The following is a 21,241-nucleotide window of genomic DNA, read 5'->3' on the forward strand; positions in this document are numbered from 1 at the left end:
CCATACAGACGAGAAACACAACCCTACAATACCAGACCTGGTTTCTAAGAGCAGATTTTTGGGAAAACGCAACAACGCTACTAGACTGCGTTTTGCATCCGAGCACACCAGTGAGTCAACTGAGTATCCTTTAAATCGTTTCCAAGTGTTGTTTACCCTGCCCTGACATGTTTTCCCTAACGCATCGCTGTGCCTCGGCGCGCCGTCCCTGCCGGGCAGAAGCCGGGCCATGTCAGTGCGAAGGGAAGAAGGAAAGGACCAGCGGAGCCGTGAAGGCGCTGCGGTGCCGGGACTCCCGGTCTTCCCGCCCTGCTTGCCCTCTCTCGCTGCTCGCCCAGCCGGTGAACGATTTTTGGGTGATGCCGGGGAAGAGGAGGCGGGGAACAGGCGCTGCGGTGCGGAGAGCCGGCCCGGCGCGGCGAGCCCAGCCGGCCGGGCAGCTCCGCTCGGGCCCTCGCACCAGGCGGGGTGCGCGGCATCGCTGCGCGGTCGGGCACGGGCACGAAGGTGCGGCGGGGACGCCTCCGGCCGGCCGGCCTGCGCGCCTGCAGCCGCCGCGGAGGCAGAGCGAGCGGGTGGCGGCAGGCCCGAGGCCCCAGGCCCGGCCAGCGCCGGGGCCGAGGCGCCGGGCAGGGGCGCCCAGCGGCTCCGCGGCGGCCGCGAGCGGCTCCGCGGCCGTGCGCGCCCCTCGGCATCCGCGGCGGCGGCGCGGGCAGCGGCAGCGCGCAGCCGGTCTGCGCGGCCTCCGGTGGCGGGCGGCCGCTATTTAGCCTTCAGCCCCCCATCCCCCGCCTCAAATGAATGAAGGGCGGGAGGGGGACTGAAAAAAAACACAGGAAGGGGGAGATTTTTGTCCTTCGCCGATGCCGCTCTACGTGATAATATGTTTATATGATTAGCTGAGCCCAGGGGTGGGAGCGCAGGGAGAAGGGGTGGAGATTGGAGGGGGAGGAGGCTGGAGGTGACTCCAGTTCAGAGCCGGCAGAGTCCGTGTCAGGACTTGGCGCTCCCCAGCCGCAGACGGAGCGGTGCACGAGCACGGAGAGGCTGCCATACATTCATTGGGATTTTTTTTTTTTTTTTTGGTGTGTATGTATTGCGTTTTTCCCATTACCGCGCGCGTTACTTGCTCAGCGCCCGATCTCCAGTCGTTGGCGGGGCAGCAGCACAGGGAGGAAGAGGAGAAAATCTGAGGAGGGGCCAGCCCCGCACTCCGCCAGAGGCCAGAATGTCATCCCGGGAGATGTGAATCCGGTCGGTGAGAGCGACAGAGACACGGAGGAGGGGGTCCATTGTAACATTCGAGTTGTTCTCCGCTGCCCCAGCTGCTGGCATCGCCTCCTGATCGCTTCACAGAAGAGACTCCCGAGGCTGGGCACACACACTGCACTGCGCCCGTCCTCCTCTCCATTTCGGCTTTTTTAATTTTTTTTTTTTTTTACTGAATTTATTTCTTGTGTGCGTGCGTGCGGGAGCCTGGCTGCATCGCGCTTTTGCTGCGGAGCGGAGTGTGGGGAACTGCAGGAAAATGTTGACTTAGACCCAGAAGAGCCTCCCGGCCGGCTGCGTGGAGAAGAAGCCGCCCCTGCTCTGCGCTGCCCCAGCCCTCCGAGCCGCAGCGCCGGCTGCCGCCCGCTCCCGCCCCAGCCCACCGCCCGCCCGCCCGCTCCCGCGCCGCCGCCGGGGCCCCGGGACTAACTCCGCCGCGATCTCCCGCAGCCCCGCGCTCGGCGGGCTGACCCGGACCGCGGGTCCCGCCGGGGACACAGACCCCGGCCCGCCTTCGGCTCCCTGACATAGGTAAGCGGAGCCCCGCGCTGCAGCCTCGCCGCGCGTTCCTGCCGGCGCGTTCCTGCTCCCTGACTCCTGGATGTTCCCCTGCCGAGCCGCCGGCAGGGATGCACTTACTTTAGGCTCTGCCTCCCCTGCCGCTGCCGGCGGCGGAGCGCTGTGCCCCTCGGTGAGCCCGCTGCTCCGCACGGCCGCGCTCCGCCCGCGCGGAACGGCCGCGCTCCGCCGCCGCCCCCCCGCGCCCTGCGGAGGGACCTGCGGCAGCCGCGGCCGCCCCGCCCGCCGCCGCGGCCGCCCCGCCGAGCGCGGGGGCTGCGGGCCGGGGCCGCCCGCACAGCAGGCCCGGGGCTCCGCCGCGCGCCCCGCGCAGCGCGCAAAGTTGCACCCGTTCGCTAAATAATTACCTGTTGCGGGTGTATTTGTGTAACTCTGCCGAGCGCCCGGCTCCCAGCCCGTGCGGGGTGGGGGGTGCCAGTGGGAAGAGGAATAAATTACCCTTTGTCGGCTGTGGGGTGAGAACAACTTTTTGTTTTTTCTTTTTTTTTTTTTTCTTTTTATTTCTATTTATTTTCACATGTAGAAATCTGGGGCCATCTGGAGACAGAAAACAGTGTGTCATGAGGCACCGTTGCTGTGTCTGGCTCTAAAAATAACATCTTGTTGTTAGTCTGCGCCGGCCCTGCTGGGATTTGAGCGCGGTTTGTCAGAAAGTAAAGAGCTCTGCTGGTGCTCAGGTGTGTTTTCTTTGCCCAGAAATGCCCCTGTGCGCGACGGAAGGAATCCTGCGGAACAAATGTTCTGCTGTTTGGCTTCCTCAGACGCCCCGGCTCCCTCCTTTTGTTGCTTGCCACGAAAAGAGGTGCCATTTCGCATCATTCTGCAGAAATTGTTTGAATTAATGCAAGTGTGAATTCTTACCGTTTGAAGGAGGGTATTAGCATATCAAAGGTTTCTTAGCTCCGGCTCAATTGAGAAAACTTCAGCTTGTCTTCCATTTGCTTCCAAGAAGAGGCCCAAAGGGCAGTGGGAATTGTAAAGGGGTAAAATGGGGAGGTGGATTTGGGTTATGTTTCTGAACTTTTGCTGTTTTGCAATTATGCGAGTGAAAAACAAGGTCCCTCCGCTGCAGAGCCCTTGTAAGCGCTCGGACAATTACACTCTATTGATTAATGGTTTGTTCCGAGCAAAAAAAGTGACCTTTTATGACAGGCACTGTGGCGTGGTTTCTGATTCCTCCTCTCTGGGAGGGGGATTTAGAAAGTGCTTTCTCCCGCGCTCTTGCTCTGGTATGGCCTAAACGTTACTGCGTGGAGGGATGAATGGGGAAGACCTTCTAATTACTTCAGAAAACAAATGAAATCTCGTAATAAAAGACCTCTTGGTTCCAGGCCTTTGAAACAAATATGCTTCCTTCCTTAATGGGTGGGTAAGCTGGAATAATAGATATTTTTATGGAGAGTTTTAAAAGAAGTTTTTATCACCACCAGCCATATGCTTCTATTTCCTTTTCATTCTAGAAAAAGTGAAAATAAGTAATTCTTGTAATCTCATTTAATCAGTGATACTGTGTTTACAAAGATAACCTAATTTGTGGTTAGTGTTACCCTATAATAAATAATTCTCAACCAGCTATGGCAGGAGTGCTGTTTTGGTGGCTGTGTAGAACATTTATCGCATTGCAAGTTCTTTTACGAGACTACATATTCATAGTTTTTTATTCTTTTGTTAGTATTTTCTTGAGTTTGAAAGGGGATGTGGCCTGGCCTACCCTTTTATTACCTTTGCAAATCAATATTCATAATCCAGCAACCCAAAAGCCAAGCAAAATCCAGTTATCCATCAATAAGTTGGGACCTTTTCCAGGGACCAGATGTTTCTTGGTAACTGTATTCTGGTTTATATCTCTGGCAAAAAAGAACTTCCTAAATTTTCCTTGCCTATTGCTTCTTTCCAAACCTTTTACTTGAATGATACAGATACTAAAACAGGTATTTTGTGTTTTTAAAAAGTTGGGTTAAGTCATTGATATGTAACATTTGGTCTGTAGTTTGGGTGGGTTTGTTTGTTTTAGATTTTTCTTTCTTCTGATTCACCATTTGGGAAGTGTTTCTTTTACTGCCATGAAACTGATGTGTCTTTAGAGTAGGATATTCAATTTCAGGCTTCAATTTCCTTTCATGTAATGAAGGAACTGAGTATATATGGTATGTCTTGGTGAAAAACACTGCAGTTGATCAAGTATTCTGCTGTTCTTCAATGGACACGGCTATTTGGGCATTTTGTAAATAGATGTATTTAGTGGTCCTAAAATTAGATAATTACTTTCAGGTAATTTCCAGCAGTTTATTTACCTAATGTCTTCAGCTGTCTGAAGTAGTACCTTTTGGTGGTGTAAAAGGAACATATTGATGTAATTGCCATTATCACACTTAAGTTGCTGTTAACTAGTCTGCTTTGAATGCAGAGGGCTATAAAGAAAGCGCATTATCCTTTCAGCTATTAGGGATAATCTAAAAATTGTCTTGGAAATGTTGTACTTTGGTTTATGTGACGGCAACCCCAAATTCGACAAATCTCTGACGGTAAAAAAGTAGTAAAAAGAAGATTTTCAGCATTCAGATGACAAAATTGGACCACTTAGAGAAAAATTAATGTGCTGCAGCAGCACTTCAGCTGCCATTTTCAATCACTGTGGGTTACTATGTGTTGGCAACAGTAAAAAAGCATAGACGTTCAGATAGCTCAGGGAGCTGGTGGTTGGGGGAATCAGGATGTTGAATCATGTGGGGTAGAACAAACCAATTACTTCAGGTTTTGACTTGAGAATTTCCAGTAAACATTTTTTTTTCTGGCTTTTGGCTCCCCTGCTCATTAATAGACCAACATCAAAGCAGGCAACCAAACTTCCAAATGTTATAAAAACTAATGTAAAGATACAGATCTCACATGTAGTCTTGCAAGTCTTAATTTAAAACAAGCAGTTGGAGTTTTTATTGCTGCAATTTTCACAATCAGCAGAGACATTAACACCAGGCTTCTGGGTGTTTCCCTTCTTAAAATGAGCAAGAGGAAAGCTTTAAAAAAACCAAAGTGTGCTTAGTTAGTTCTTATTTGATCACTTTAGAAGCTTTCTCAATGTTTTATTTATCTCTTACCACTTTGAATGTGTAAAGTCAGGAAAGGGGGTTTCTCAGGAATCCCAGTCTCTAGTAAGGGAAGCACCTTATTAAAGTTTAAATAAGCAAGGTAGTATAGTCTTAGGAGTTTGTAGTCTTTATGGTTAATAGTATGTAATAATATGGTTGGTTTTATTCTGGAAATGTGATATGTAGACGTGGCATTTTGATGAATAGATATTTTTTAAATCGGAATAGTTGTGATAAAGAAAATTTCCCGTAGTTTTGAATTACAGCTTTTTTTAAGTCCATAATTTTCACTTAAAGGTTTTGGAGAGAGAAATCTCTAGTTAGGCAAAATATTTATCAAAGTTTTATTTGAAATACATTTATAGATAGTGTGTGATAAATTCATGTAAATTGTAATAACCATACAGTAGAAAGCATTGTTTGACATCTAGAGAGCACAGAAACACAATAATAAATTTTTACTGAAATTTAGATTTAAATTTTATGTATTTCCAAGCCGTTGCTCATCCTCTGTCCACCCAAAATGTTGACATACCTGTAAGAAAATACTGTTACCTTGTACTATGGCTCCTGCTGGGGATTGTGCCATGCCTAATATTAATGACAAATTACCTACCAGTAACACTTTATATCAAAAATGCTCTGTGATTCCTCTGCATTTCTACTAAGGAATATCTGTGGATGGCTGATTATACAGGAACTGGAAGCAGCAAATAGTGATTTTTACCTCTTCAGCTGCAAGTGCAGAAGTTAAACTACGTGTGGTGTGTAGTGGGAGCCATATCCATGCACAGGTAGACAAGCAGTCACTTCTGAACCACGACAGTTCAGAGCACAGGCCAGTGAAATTTGTAGTCAGTCGTATTACTTGGAGATGTCATATTAAACAGACCCTTTCAAGGCATTTTTTAGGATTGATGTTTATGATGTACAAAAGTGATTTGAAATTGTGAGAAATTTGCCTCCTTAAGTATTTTTGTGCAGCTTTTTAACTTAAAAGCTGTCTATTATTTCTAAGAACACCCTTTGAAACAAGTAAAAAATTTTAACCATCATGACTGTAATTGAATGTCAAGAAAAATGGAAAGACAACAACCTTTTAAGGCCATTCTCAATACTGTTAACAATCGTGTTTAATATTTAAATAGTTTTCGAAGATAGCTGCATTTTGTTTCCAACAGTTTTTAAAATAAAAGTAGCAGATGGTTCTGGAATACTGGTAACTTATATATACCTGGTGTAGAAAATACTTCTGGTCTTTATTTAGCAAATGTGATTCCTTTTAACATTCTTCATTTAAAAGGTGGAAGATGACAGACAGGCTTAAAGCCCTCTTCAGTTGGTAATTTTCTAGGAGTTCATGTTTCTTTCAGCCTGTAATATACAAGATGTGTTTCTACAGCATGGACTGGGAAGATTGTGTCGCTTAATATCAGCAATTTCGCTATAGAAATACACTTGCTTAGGGAGTGCTGCGATCTGACAGCATTCTCTAGATGCAAACTGATAGTTAACTAGAAATTGATTCCAAAGGGAGGAAGGAAAAAAGTCTTCAAATTCAGAATCATAGCACCTCCAAATTATGGATTGTTACATTAAATGGAGCATTTTATGGGTTTTAGAAGAATATGTAATATGCATATGCCATGAATTCATTCCTTCTGATTTTCATGAGGTACTCTAATGATTCAACCAACTCTAGCTTGCCATTTACCCAAATTATTTAGAAATGCAGGATAGTAAAAAGCATTGCAGCCTGACTGAAGCAAGCACAATGTTCAACACCTGCAGGTAGAGTGCAGTCTCTAGCAAAATGCTGTTGATTGTTACTCTGGTGCAAAGCAAGCTTAAATATAGTTTGCTTAATTACAACAAAAATGCTTTTTTATGAGTAAAATATTCCATGTTTGGGGAATGTTTTGTGTGTTGTCTGCTAAGTAAAATCCCATCACACTTGTATACGTTTGTTCAATTATCAGAGCAGCTAAGAGGAGGAAAAGAAATCAATTTACCCTGAAAAGCACCAGAAATAAGATTACCTTGGCTAGTAGGAACTTGCCAGCATTGTCTAAATTGCTTAATATTATCAAATGTTGCCATTTTTCATCTTCAATAAGAAGGATATTGACTATTCTACATGTCCAGGTCTGCTGTTTGTCTATTTCTTTATAAGATATAAGCATTTCTTATATTTATTCCTACAATAGCAGCTACAGATAAATCGGAGGATCTAACAATAACTTTATAGAATAGATGGAATAATACCATTCACTGGAGAAATAGTATTTACTTGAGATAAGTGATAACAACTAGTTTTTTCACTTGTTGTTCTCGTAACAGACAAATGTAAATACCTTAGCAGACATTTCAGAGTGAAAGGCGAGAGATAAAATGTAATTACTTTTCAGGGTGGCTCTGATGATGCCCATGTTCTTGTCTGTAACAAAAAAAAAAAATCTTTGCTTATCACCTCAGAATATGAAGGCCATTGTTACTTCTCAATATAAAAATACTTTCTGATTTCTAATGTTGACCTCAGTATTCATCTTTAACTCTTCTGTGTAAGCTGGAATCCTTATAACCATGAATTCCAGTTGCTGTTATCCAACGGAGCATTTAATAGAGCACCTAATGGACTCTGCTCCTGTATTTTTCTTGAATGCATAGCATCTTGCTTCATTCAGTTACCAAAACTAACTTTGCTACAAGGACAGGCAACACGACAAGTTAGAATCAATGGACCATTTGTAGGTCACAAAGTCAGTTTACTGGAATTTCAGAGGAAACTGGTTGAAAAGAGAGGACAAATGTCACTTTGAATAGAGATGTTTAAATCAGACTTCTGCCTTAGGGTAAAATTTAGGTCTGTTGTAGCCTAGATGTAATGTCTCCCTCTACAGAGCACAGCATTAATCATGGCTTGACAAGTGATCATGGGCTGAGAGAAATAGGGCCTGTCTTGGTCATGTGGTTATTTTTTTTTTCTAATCTTAATCTCTTAGGAGCACATTTTAAACACTAACATTTACACAAAAAGATTTAAGTATCAATGTCTGTGTTTCAGTAGTGAGAGTAGCTAGCTTTGGAGAAAAATCTAGTTAGAGTTAATAAGAAGCTACTTGTGTTTCTTACGTAGATTCAGTATCAGGAATATTTTCCTTTTAACATAATGCAGGGCTTTTTTGTTCTAAGAGATTTATTTTATGCCATTTCCTCATACAAATATGGTAGAGTCTCGGTCTCCCTGTTTTGTTCCTTGGTTTACTAAATAACTCTAAATCTTCTTTCTTTACCATTGTTTTACAATGTGTTTATCACCCAAGAAAGATACTTCCTTTTGCAAAACAGGCAATCTAGGGAAAAGGGGGAGCAGTTTTTCTAAAATGTAACACAGATGAGTGGGTTTTTTTACTATGTTTATATGTTAATGATGTGTTACTTTATGGCAGTGGGCTACAAAACTGGAATGAAATAACGTGAATGAAGAGTGCTATTTAAGATCCCGAGTTCTGATACCGTACAAATTGTGTTTAATAGTTAAATAAGGGATGTCTTGATTCATAGATAGGTGTGGGAGTGCTTATACATTTTATGGTAAAGAAGAGAATTTTCCCATTTCTTGGGCTTTTTTGCTGCTTCCTGTGGTGGGGGCAGTGTGGGAGCATCCAAGCACTGGGTATGCACCAGTGCTAGAGAGGTGCAGCTCCTTCACGGAGGATTACATTTGTGTCAGCAACTGTTGGAAAAATAGATAATATCAGTAAAGTAGCAGCAAAACAATTTATCACTGGAGAATGATGCTTTAAAAATTAGAGTACTTCTGTCTATCCAGTTGCCTGTGGATGTGATAAAATCCCCAATCTCTCGTTCAGGTTGAGCTGCTGCTTTCCTTTGTGCCCTCTGTTGGTGTTTTCCCATCAGTCGACACCTCACGCCGATTACTGCTCTGAATCCAGATGACAGAATAATAACGCCGATTACTGCTAAAAGTTGTTTCTGGCAGCTGGGGAGGGGATGACCGACCTTGTTCCTGACTATCAGACTTGCTCTGCTGTTGATGGGCTCGGGTGTGCATAGGGAAGAGAGCCTTACTGTGAAATCAGTGCTGCAGTGGTGGAGAGCGATCACATGCCAGAAGGAGACTTTAATTCACTTTTCTGTGTATTCTCTGTAATTTTTTACAGCATTGCAGTCTATGCCGGGGTGAGCAGTGTTCAGAAACAATTCCCTCTCAGTAGGCAGCGTTGCTTTTAAATAAAGTGACATTTTAAGAAAATATCTCTGAGAACAAGTTCTGCTGTTGACTCTGCATTTCTCTGGCAAATTCCCGATGCCTGTGTTGATGGTAGGCAGAATTCTTTTCATCTGATCCAGGCATCCTTTCATTAGACTATTACACTATTTTTAGACTGTTTCAATGTGAAGTGACCAATTTGGAAAAACCTGCTTTCCCAGAATGAATAATGATTGAATCTTCATTTTGAACAAAATGAGTGTTCTACAGAAGACTAATTCATAACTATTGTGTTGGCAGTGTCTCCAGCACCTTTTATATGCTTTAGTCTAATAAGTATTTCTTAAATGCAGTCTGTCAATTGGTGAGGGTGGTTCTTGTGTAAGTCAGTATGAAGTGCTTAGAGGAGAGAAAGTGCCTAAGCAGTGGTGGATTCCTGGTTGAGCTTCTGTGCCAGGAACACGGGTGTAGGCTGAGAGTTGTTTTGAAGAGAGAGGGGAGGTGCAGGCTGACATAATCTGAAATTGAGAAGAAATCCTTTTGCCCTTCAGGCAGTAATGTTACCCGTGCTTGAATAGAGCGTCATCTCTCCAAAAAGTTGATGGCTTTTTTTTCCCCTGCTTTCTTTATTTCCTCATTTGAGCAGGTGTATAATAGTATCTCATAGTAACTGGTTGATCCAACTGTTAAAGATATTCCAACAGCAAAGAAGAGCTCTATTTGCAGCAGTCTCATCCTCTTGAACTGAACACCCAAAATTTGTCTTATGTTTATCCTATGTAATGGTGAAATATCAGTACTGAAATGGCTGTGTCCTACTGAAATAGGAGTACTTTTCTCCTCTTTTTTTTTCCTTTTTTTTTTTTTTTAAGATGATATTAAAAGCTTGAAGGACTGTATTTTGGAATTTATTTTCCCAGTGAAAATTAAAGTTGACACAGGGCATGTGTGACTTTATGCCCAATGCGTATGCATTCATTTTATGAATGTTCTTCATCAGTCTAAGGGCTCACTTGCAGAAAGTGAGATTTTGCTCTGCAAGAGAAACAAAACCACAGGCATACATTTGTTCTCGCTATGTGAGAGGAGAAATTAATGTTGCCTGATGGCTTCCCAGTTTTTTGGGTGTGTGCTAAAGGTTAGATAGGATGAAGGCTTAATTATGATGTACTTAATATTTATAGCTTCATTCACTGAAGCTTTGTCCCATTTGCATTGAAGGGATTTTTATCTGGAGAGCTCATCCCATTACGGCAAACAAACTTGAGACATTTGAAGGTAAGGATAATGTCTTTTGGGAGAAAAGCAGTTTACTCCCAGTTGGATGAAAACTACATTGTTACTTCATGATTTGATTTAAATTGATAGGGATTTTTTAAAAATATATATAATTTAATTTTCAAGATAACTTACCATTCAATTCCATTGCATTTTAAACTTTGGTGGAGTGCATGTGTAATTGTATCCAAAAGTGACATTAGGTTTTTCCTTCTAGCAGTAAATAGAATGAAGGAATGCTGCTGCTTGGTTGGTTTTCAGTTAGACAAATGCATCAGATAGGATGAACTTGTTTTACTGTTAGGGGTGGTCTTTCTTTTTTGTTTAGCTCTGGATAAACAGAGCCATTTTTAAATTTCTTTTTTTTTTTTTTTTCTCTTTTTTCTCTTCTATTTTTTTCTGCATGGAAAGCATTTAGATGACTTTGGAAAAAGACATTTGCGTGACTTGATATAGGAAAAACTAAAGCTTAATGTTTAACTTTTCTGAGGAGACAAGAAGAGACACAGAGCTGGGAAAAAAAGCAGAGAATGTTTCCTGTGTTACCTCCTTATGCTGGATAACATCGCAGAAGGATTTCTGGGAGAGTTTCTTTAAAATGATGACTGATTATTTGGTTTCCTATGCCGGCTGTCGCCCACATTTTTCACATATTTTTGCTCATTCTTATTATTACCTGCAGAGGGAGCCTGTATATGAGATAATCAGAGTAATCAAGGCATTCAGGGCTGAATTGTTTCCAGTAAGAACAATTTCATTTCACTGTGCCTTTTCTGTTATGCAGAGCAGAAAGATTCTGCAAGACAGCTTTTAAAAAGGCTGTCCATCAGTAATAGCAAATTGCAGTGGGCAAATATTTTAAAATATCAATAAGCACAAGCCAGCTTAAAAAAAATACTTCATATTTTAAAGAAGTGCCTATTAATCAGAAGTTTAAAAAACAATCCTTGCCAGTCGAGGTGCGAGAGGACGGTTTTGGTGTTCTGTATGACAAGAAGCAGATTTTTGTTGCATAAACTTTCTTCTCAGATTCTAAAAATGTCATGTCAGCATCAGAGAGACAGCAGAGTGCTTTCAGGTCTTCGACACATCTCATGCAGAATAGTAGCCAAAAAGCAGGAGGTAAGTATTTCCTATTTACCCAAGCAGTGTTATGGAGCATAATCAAGGTGACTGCAGACGAAAGGCTAACTCTTAATTTTGTTTTTTTTTTACTATTTAAAATATATAGAAGTGAATGAGTTTCATCCAAATTGAGGAATTGATACAGTCAGGTTGTAAAGCAGGCAAACAGTTGTAAGGATTTCTGTTTAAAGTTTAAATAAATGCTGACAACAAAGAGCAAGGAATGTCTTAACCTAAGTTTATTTGTATATTGTAACTTAAAATCTAGCTTGAAGAATCAGAAATTTGTACTTTAGGTAGTAATTTTTCTTTAATTTAGCACAAGGAAAAAAATCATCCGGTGTATTGCAGTCTTCATAATTTGTATTTTAGTTATCTGGATAATGAAGGTGTGTGATCCTTCAAAAAGTTAAGACTTCAAAGAAAAAAATAATATATAATACAGTTTCGCTTGCTGAGCAAGAAGCATAATAGATGGTACTTAGATTTATTCTGTACTTATCTCTGGAAAAATGGTGGCAATCATTTTACTTTAAAATATTTCAGTAAACTTAAAGATGATTTGCTATGATACTGTTAGGAAATAAAGCAGTAGGTATGCACATTCCATAAAACAGAAACAGCTTTCTGTAATATGCTCTCCTGTAATAAATCTGTGGCATAAATTGGTCAGAGTTGATTTTTTTCTTTTTTGTTAGTTTAAATGAAGAGAACTTTAAAATTAATATACATTCAGCCTAATGTGATCTTAGGGGTTTAGTTTGGATTCTCTTTTTAAACATCGGGGAAGATTTACCATATCTAAAAGAGTAGTAACTGTCTCAATTTATTACTTATACCGGCTAATCCTTTCTAATGTGAAAAGTCAGCTTGTTATTGTAACACCAAATGGCTCTCTAAGTAGGGAAACAGTTAAGTAGATCTCCTGTAATAGGTTGTTGTCTAATAAAGAGATTTATGGTATTGGCAAGGGCTATTGTATAGGTATTACCCTCTCACAGCATGATCATGTATTATCTTAACAACTCAGTGCCACGTTTATGTCGAGCATTTTCATAACAGGGTAAGAATATTAGCCACAGCAATTACACCCCAATAGGATTATAATGGTAAGATTTACAGAAAATATATAAATTCTGTCTTTCCTGGAGATTTTGGTAGGTGCTGGGAGTTGAAAAGTTGTACCATCCATTTTGCACGGGAAAATACTGATGTGTAAGTCATGATGAAGAAAGAGAGGTTCGTTAATTTAATCTTGTTGAGGAATTGTGGAGAGGCAAGGACATAATCTTTCTTTACACAGTGTGTCCTTTTCTTTCCTCGTGAGGCAGGGATGTTTCAGAAGTTCCACTCAGTGGAGGTTGCCGTACAATATGAAAATCCAGACGTGAATGTAACTTTAGTTCTGGTGAGAGGATAATGCAGCTGCGATTAAGATATATTTTTAACAGCCTTGTATTTTGAAGATAGAACAATGGTAATTTACATGCTACATTGGAAGAGCCTACTTGAATAAAGTCATGTAATTTTTTTGTTTTAGCTGTAGCGTAACACGTTTTCTCTTTCACTAGTGCCAGGTTTTTATGGTGATAAGTAACTTAGATAATTTTTAAAATTACTGCAAGCAACAAAAGTGACAATAATGTCATACTAGTACAATTTTCATGTAAGTGACATTCAAGCTGTTCCTTAATTCTTAAAATTTTCCATCTGTTTTTTGAAAAAAACAAAAAAGCGAGACATTAATACTCACTTACTTGGCAGAAGCAATGTTCCAGTCACATTTAATAAAACTAAATTATGTTTTGTCAATAAAAAACACTTATGGAGACTAATTGAACAAAATGCATTAGGTTATATAGTCATTTATGAATAACTGCATTGAGTAGCACAGCAGTGTGCATGGCAGAGTGTGATGAAACAGCCCCATATTTTAAAATGGTATCTTGAGCTATAATTCAGAAAATACTGAAATAATGAGTGTTTAAGCAAACAAAATACGTTTCTTTCCCTGATTTCCTGTGCCAAAATTAGAATAAGGTAATTCCAAATTAAGAAAATTGCCATCTATATAGATGGCAATTCTTATTGTATAAGAAGCTTCCAGTACATTGTAGACATACAGTGGTAGTATTGGTTACATCTGTAAGACACATTTCCTGGATGCTTTGGATTAATTCTATTTGTAAGGGTTTCTACAGAAAGATTCTGTACCCATCTGTTTTAAATTGTTATTGATCACCAGAGAAAAGATGTACACGTTTCTTTTGACATGATATATCCCACTTCTGAAAATGTGCTAGAAGTTGCTCATGGATTTAAATGTGGGGTTTCTTTGTGGTTTACTGCAAAATAACTGGGACCTCAAAGCTGCTTTAATGTTAATACTCAAAACTTCATTATTTTTGTTATCATGGTAGCAGTGTATGGCTTCATCTGTGACCAGTAGCCCATGCATGTTGTATCTAGTGCAAAATTCTGGAACTTTGTAGTTTTCTGTTCAGAAGAAGAATAACATTTTCTATTTTAGACAAACTCCTGTAGGTTCTTAGGCTGGCTTCACATTGCATTCTTTTTGAACTGTGGAAAGCGATGGTATCTTTTGTCTGTCAGTAAAAAGAAGACACAAAAGGATGAATGTTACCCCCAGTGAAAGTGGAGCTCCAGCCGATTTAAGAGCGTGAACTGTGACTGCATTGTTGAGGGCAGTGCTTGGCTTGTTATACCCAAGCTAAGAAGAAGCCAGTACTTAGAATAAATGGGTGAATAATGCATAAAAATTCAGTAAGAGGTAAAGCATTGTATCCGCACTTTAATATTACAAGTATTTATAATTAATTTTGAAAGTATTACAGCTGATTGCAGGGGATTTGTTTTATGTGGATTTATCATTTTAGAAGTTGTCTAATGTTTCAGAATACAATTTCTACATTTGAAAGACACTTGAAAGAGGAAAATATATGCAGAAATATTCTTACCAAATTGTTAGCCTTATGTGCTCTCCCGAAACATATTCAGAATGTGTATATGTAACTGAGAGATAGATTAACCATTTTTCTTTTTGTACAAATGCCATAATGAATGGCCTCTTAAAATCAGTATTCTTCTGTTTGCAAGACAACAAATCAAAGCACAAATCCACGCTGTATTTTACTTGCAGTGTGCATTAGGAATGAAGCCACACTAAGTCATACTTAACTGCCCACAGACAACTAACCCTGAAGAAGGGGCAAGTCTTTTTCTTCTGTCTTTTTTATTATTATTTATATCTCTTTGTCTGTTTGGAACAGCCATGCTGTTATGACTAATAAAGCTTTTGTATTTGGCAAATGGGATGCAAGTAATCAGTAGTTCTTGGCTCATGACTGAAAAATCTGCCAAGCAGAGCACATAAAACCAATATAACCTTTCAAGTATACCTGTGAATAAAATTCTTCCTTATGCTTCTGTCACCTGTACAGTAATTAATCTATCCTTCCTACGTCTTCACTTCTGCTGGTATTATTTCTGATTACACTGGGTTTTTTTTGGTCTGTGGCATGATAAGCAAGTACTGCTAGAACAGATTTTAATTTAAAAAACAAATATAAGAATATAGGGACCAACAGTGAAGTCAGCATCTTTGTGCTATCTAATTACCAGCCAATTGAAAATTTTGGTTTATTTAAATTATATTTAGCTTAATATCCCCCCAGCATGTGATTTATTGCCAAGATTCCGTAGTCAGTAAATCTTAGTTCTTGCATATTTTCCATAGAGAATCACTCAATATATGAAACAATTATTTAAAACAATTCTTTGTGTTTACTACAATTTTACATATTAAAAAAAGTTACCAAAGTCCTAATGTTAATTGAATCAGACTCAAATAAATGAAAATTTTTAGTAGGTCTGCTGGAAGGTGTCCAGTAATTTTTTTATTTTATTTTTTATTTTAAATAGATACATAATAACCAATGCACCAAATAAAGCTGCAGCATTAACAGATTATTAAAACTAATTGGTAAGGGTGTAGGAAAAATATGTGGTGCAGTGAGAAAATTTGCTGCTATTTCAGTGCTGTGGTGAAGCAGTTTGCACAACTGTGTTCACAACCTCTGCAAAGCTGAGAGATAGGATTAATATATCCTTAGCTACTTAATTACAGCCATTATTTAAGTTACCTAAAGAAAACTGCTCGGATCTCATGCATCTATGAAGTATTAGCTGCTGCTATACTAGCTGGGTAGGTATGCTCAGTGGAATTTTTTTGGGGCTCACAGATGCTCTAAAGGAGTAGCCCCTGGTATCATCCTCTAACATTCACTCAAGCTCATATGACCATTGAGCAATATGACCATTTGCTTTTACTGCAGTGTTGGTGAAACACTGAATGCCGGTGTATGTAAAAGATTTCCACCACTTCCCACCCTCCCCAAAAAAAACAAAACTTTGGTGTTTTTTTGTAGGTTTGTGACTTGTAGCTCTCTGGTGGCATGGGCTGTGACATCCTGGGTGCAGTGGTGGTTTCTGCCACTTGGGTCTAGGGAAGTACGAGACCTCCTGTCCTGCAGGTCCACATTCTCAGCTTCATTCTCTCAGTTGCTTCATGATAAAATGAAGGTGTAATTAGGACTAATTTAGCTAATCATCATGAGCTGGAGGTGGTCCCATCTGCCCTTCCCCCTGAAAACCTGTCTGTGATACACGAGTGTGATCTGTGAGAGTGAAGGGGGAGCTTTGTGTGTGCTGTCTGCAGATGAAGATCCTTGGAAACCAGGTTTGTCCTTTTTCTGTTATTCACAGTCAAAAAGTCAAAATCTCCATTTTAATGAAGACATTTCAAGGAACAGACGGGCTGAGAAAGATATTGTATTTCTTTACATGCTCCTTCCTCTTAAACATGGAAGAAGCCTTAGGCTATAAATTAAAGTGTTTTACCCTGTGTAGTTGATCTCAGGCTGCCCAGTTGCCATGAGGAGTTAAAGTTTAAAAAAAAAGAATTGTAAATGGCTTGGCAGTTTCATGTTTTTCAGTCTGTGGTTATCTTTTGTCCCCCTCATGTCCTGTTTTTGTCAATATTTTCCTTTCACCTAAGAACTATAGCAAGTGGGAGGAAAAGTAACTTGAAAGAATGTAGTCATGCCAGAGATGCATTTTCATGTGGGAACCTTTATAATAATCCCGTCATATAAATGACATTCACTATGGAAACAGTAAGAGCTCTTACGAGCAGAAAGGTTCATCCTGTGCTCCTTAGGAAACGCAGATTTACTTATCTCCCTTCCTGGAAAGGGCACACATGTGTTGGGGCTGGGGGAGGCTCTGGCCAGGCTTGCTGTGGGGGGACCTGGGGAAATTCACGGGAGCGTCTCGGGCAGTGGCGTGTCTGGAGCCCGTGTGGTTTTATGAGCGTGTTGGAAATGGAGCCACCTTAGTGGATAGGTGTGTTTAGCATTTTTAATTTTGCCTGGTAGAATGGTATTTTCTTTTTTCTTTCCTTAAGTCATTGGGTTCTCAGGTGTTTTTCAGTTCTGGTGAATTTCTGGGGGTATCCTCCCCGTGTAGCAGCTGGGGTCACAGGTGATGCTCGTAGTTTTGCTGGCTGGATTCCAGAATGTTTCCTAGAGTCCATTTTCCTTTAACCTCGAGCAAGAAGAGATGTAGATTTTTGTTATTTCAAAAACTTCATATTTGTAAGCTTTGTTGGTGAGTCTTGTAAAATTTAAAATTGTTTTGCAGTGTTTGTTACTATCTCTACCACATTCTTAAAAATTAATTGTCTGCTTGAATAGTGTTTCCCAATCAACTTGAATTATTGATGTTTTGGTCCTTAGTGGAAGAGCAGTGGTACTTTTCCTCCCACACCACAGTCTGTTCAACCCCTGTTTAATGAGTTGTACTCCAGTCCCTGTAATAGAATTATAATGCACAAAAAAAATCATAATTATGGCTTATTGAGTGGGGCTAAAAATGGGAAGTGGGGAACTTGTGTGTAAGTTCAGGTTTTCAGAAAATGGTGATCTGTGGATGTTGAAGTAATCGGTACTAACTGTTTGGAAGTTAAAACTGTTTGTGGTCATTGCAAGATAAATACTTTCCTAGACAGAAATGCCAAGTTTAGTAGCATATTTAAATATTTGAAAATAGTTAGCTAAAATTAAAAATACATTCATCTATCTTAAGCTGTTCTTAGACACTGTGTGTTTTACAAATATTTTCAAAAGTGAATTAAATAACAACAAAGTTTTACCAATCCTATGTAAATATCTGCTCATGAATGTGTATATACTTGAGTACACATATGTCTGGGTCTTTATTAAAATACTACTTATTTAAAAATAAAAAGTGTCCAGTTTTTCTTTGATAAAATTTGTGAGATCAGGAGAAGAAATGTGTGTCCAGAGTCATGGGTGAAGGTCACTGCTAGCTAGGAAGAGCCTGTTTCCCTTCAGTCCAGCTGACTGAGAGCAGAATGTACAGCTACATGTTCTAGTTAGTAAATAACAACACTGTGGAAAAGCTAAAAAATTGCTATTGTAAAATAATACTGTCACAGTGAATTTGCTTTTTATTTTGGAGACAAGAAATCATTAGGGTGAAATCTCTAGCTGTTGAAAACTTCCACTGTGCTTGCTGCAAGCTCTTCTTGTACACCATGGTAGTCTTGGACTAGATATTTTTATTTTAAACAACCTATAAAACTGCTATTTTTAGGTCAAAAATGTCAAATCACCTTTTGACTGAAGAGATATTAAAATAAAACCAAATAACTTCTGGAGAATATGTTGATAACCAAGGAGTGTCGGGTGAAGTGTTCTGTCATGCCTCTGTCCATCGCTTCTTACATATCTGAGAAGATGGACCTTTAGGTTGACTTGGTTTTTTCCTGTCCATTCTCATCTATGTTATTCATCCTCCTGTCTTGCTTTTTTTCTTCCAGAAATAAAATCTTAGTTCAGTCCAATAGTGACCCGTAAGTGAGCTGTACACTTATTACTGTCACAACCTCTCCTGGATTTGATTTTAAACAAAACCAAAAAAATTCCCAGAGCGGGCAATGGATGTGTTGAAACTGTGGTAAACTTTTTAAAAATTAATATTATTAATTATAATTATTATTATATTATTATAAGTATTATTTATTTTTAAAATAAATAACATTATTAATGAATATTATTATTTTTAATTAATATTATTATTATTATGGCACTGTGAACCCATTAGCCACTTATAGAATATTGCAATGGTGCTGTGAAATCATCAGCCATTTATAGAAAATTATTAATTGCAGCATGGCAAATGTTTCAAAATATTTGTGTGTAGGTAAGAGATGCAGACATGGATCTATCTCATTGCACACTGTGCGTGCTGGCCCCTCTGGCAGCATCGAGTGTCCACGTTCATTCCTGCTTTGACTCAGGTGTCCGGAGAGTTTCGTGGACTCTGCTGTAGGCTGGTGTGCTTTTCACGTGGATGCAAAGGCGGATAGTCGCAGTCCGTGCGGCTTGCAGCTGTGTCCTGGAGGGGAGGAAGCTCTGTACCTTGGGTTATGTGCAGCTGATGCTAAATGCTGGCACTCCGCTGGAAGGCAATCACATTGCGCTCCGCTGTCCATGCGAGCCGGTCCTTCCCTTCTGTGTGCGGTGCCGGATGTGTTTTGTGATCCCTGCTGGCTGTTCCTTGCTGTGAGCCCTGCTCCGCTCCCGGGGCTCCGGGAGAGCCTCTGCGGGGCTCTGTGCTCCGGCCTTCCCTTCCCTTCCCTTCCCTTCCCTTCCCTTCCCTTCCCTTCCCTTCCCTTCCCTTCCCTTCCCTTCCCTTCCCTTCCCCTGCTGTCTTGCCCCACGCCCTACCCAAGGGCTTTCCCGCTTCCTCTGCACTCGAAACCACCCGGGGGAATGCCGTCTTCCCGCTCTGCCTGCTCACTTGCTTTTTTATTTTTTTCCCCTTCTCTTCTTTCTTTTTTTTTTTTTCCTTTCCTTTTTTTTCCCGGCCCCATGGTGTGACTCTCACTGATTTCTGGTGAGTAGCTGGCAGCACAAGGGAGGCTGCCTGATGCTGATGATGATGATGATTTCATTCTGCATCTGATTTGCAATCTATCGCAGAAGTGCCTGTAATGCTGACTGCTGTTATTTAGTGCTAGGATTTTAAAATATTAGAGTACATAGAGCACAAGTTAAATCAAGGTGGCTTGCTGAACATGTGTATAAATGGCATCATTTTGTGAGTGTGAAGGTTTGGCACAATATCTTTGGGCAAGTTGTGAAATCCGGTGATCTAGATTAAATTTGGAGGTTTTGAGATTGCTGAACAAGAAGCTGGTAAAATGGCATGCATTTTCTTAACAGGGACAGCTTCTCTTAAATTTGCTTTCTATCTGTTGAGCTGTCAGCCACTCAATGAAGGCTTAAAGCTATATTCATGAAAACAAGAGTTTTCTGGATTTCAAAGAAAATGCTATTTTTGTTAAAAGTAGCAATCAGAGCAAAAGGTTAGGCTGTCATCAAAGTGTCTGTAAAAATATGCTTAAGACCCCGTTCTGTTCTTGGCTGTTGGAAGAGACGATGACTTGTAAATTGCCTTTCATAAAAGTGAGTTTGATTTAAGGTATTAATAAAATCTAAATTTGTGCATTCTGGCTGTGGGGACTGAAGATTTTAATTTAGTGAAATGCCAGAACAATTTTTTTGTGTTCAGTTTGATAAGTGTTGTGTGAGAGTTCCATCTTACTAAATTAGGGCAGACATATATATTACAGTGTTTACAAACTGTTATGATTACAACCTGTTAAATTTCAGATTTAATATTCAGTCATCTTTGAGCAAAAAAGTCACCTCATTTTTGTCTCAACGCTGTTGAATTATTGTGTTAAAATAGATTAAATTGCAAATGTTAATCTAAGTAACTGTGGAAAGTTGTGACCTGGATTTGAAATAGCCATGAGACTATCACAGCAGCAGTAAATCTTCCAGAACATGTAAGGCTGGCACATGGCGGGGATATGTCTGATGTGAGAATTAGAGTGCAGGGGTGCAGGAATAGCCTGAAAAGAAAATTGTGTGCCAATATAATTTTATTCTAAAATTGAAAAAAGGAGAAATTATCACTTTAATATAAAGCTGTGTTTTTAAAGGTAGCACACAGTAACTTCATAAAAACTTATTTTAAAACAGCAATCTGAAATTCAAGCTGTATTTAAGAAAGACTGTTTGTGGCACTGAGGCACCTGGTTCTTAATCCTCATGTGCTTCCTCTGGCAACAGAGATTCCGATCTTTGAAATATGGGTGGGAATTTCAGGTGCAGACTTCAGCTTAAGAAACCATCAGTTTGAGGAAAAGTAGATACTAAATGTGCTTCTCTTTTGTTTTAAGCTTTTTCCTACTGTCCTGTAATTGCTTTTCTCTCAGCTAAGCCTGGCTTCAGCCCTAGTTCTGGGTACTTTTAAAGCCTGATATCATCAAAAGACCCTGAGTGTTAGTTGTCAAGCACTGGCATTGCTGGAATCTTTTATTATCTTATTGCTTTGATTTTCTTCATCTCTCTTAAAATGTGTCAAATAAGAATGTGGGCGATGTCAGAAGAATATGATCATAGTAATTTTTAAAGCAATGTTTTGACTTAAAAATAATGTTAAAACAATCCTGTTCAAGCAAATCTTGATGTTAATCAGGGGACATTAATTG

At 40.1% G+C, this 21,241-nt stretch overlaps 1 protein-coding gene across 6 annotated transcripts in view; it reads left to right on the forward strand.

Moving 5' to 3' along the window:
• The first annotated feature begins 933 nt into the window (after positions 1-933).
• Positions 934-21,241, forward strand: part of ADGRL2 (adhesion G protein-coupled receptor L2) — a 156,662-nt gene continuing 136,354 nt past the window's right edge. The window contains exon 1 of one of the 6 annotated variants that reach the window (XM_066556088.1): positions 934-1,800. The gene's annotated coding sequence lies outside the window, so the exon portion shown is untranslated. The remainder of the gene's footprint in view (positions 1,801-21,241) is intronic. The other 5 variants (XM_066556089.1, XM_066556086.1, XM_066556084.1 and 2 more) reach the window with 5 other exon arrangements.

Source organism: Molothrus aeneus, chromosome 9 (genome assembly GCF_037042795.1).
Source record: "Molothrus aeneus isolate 106 chromosome 9, BPBGC_Maene_1.0, whole genome shotgun sequence".
Taxonomy (NCBI): domain Eukaryota; kingdom Metazoa; phylum Chordata; class Aves; order Passeriformes; family Icteridae; genus Molothrus; species Molothrus aeneus.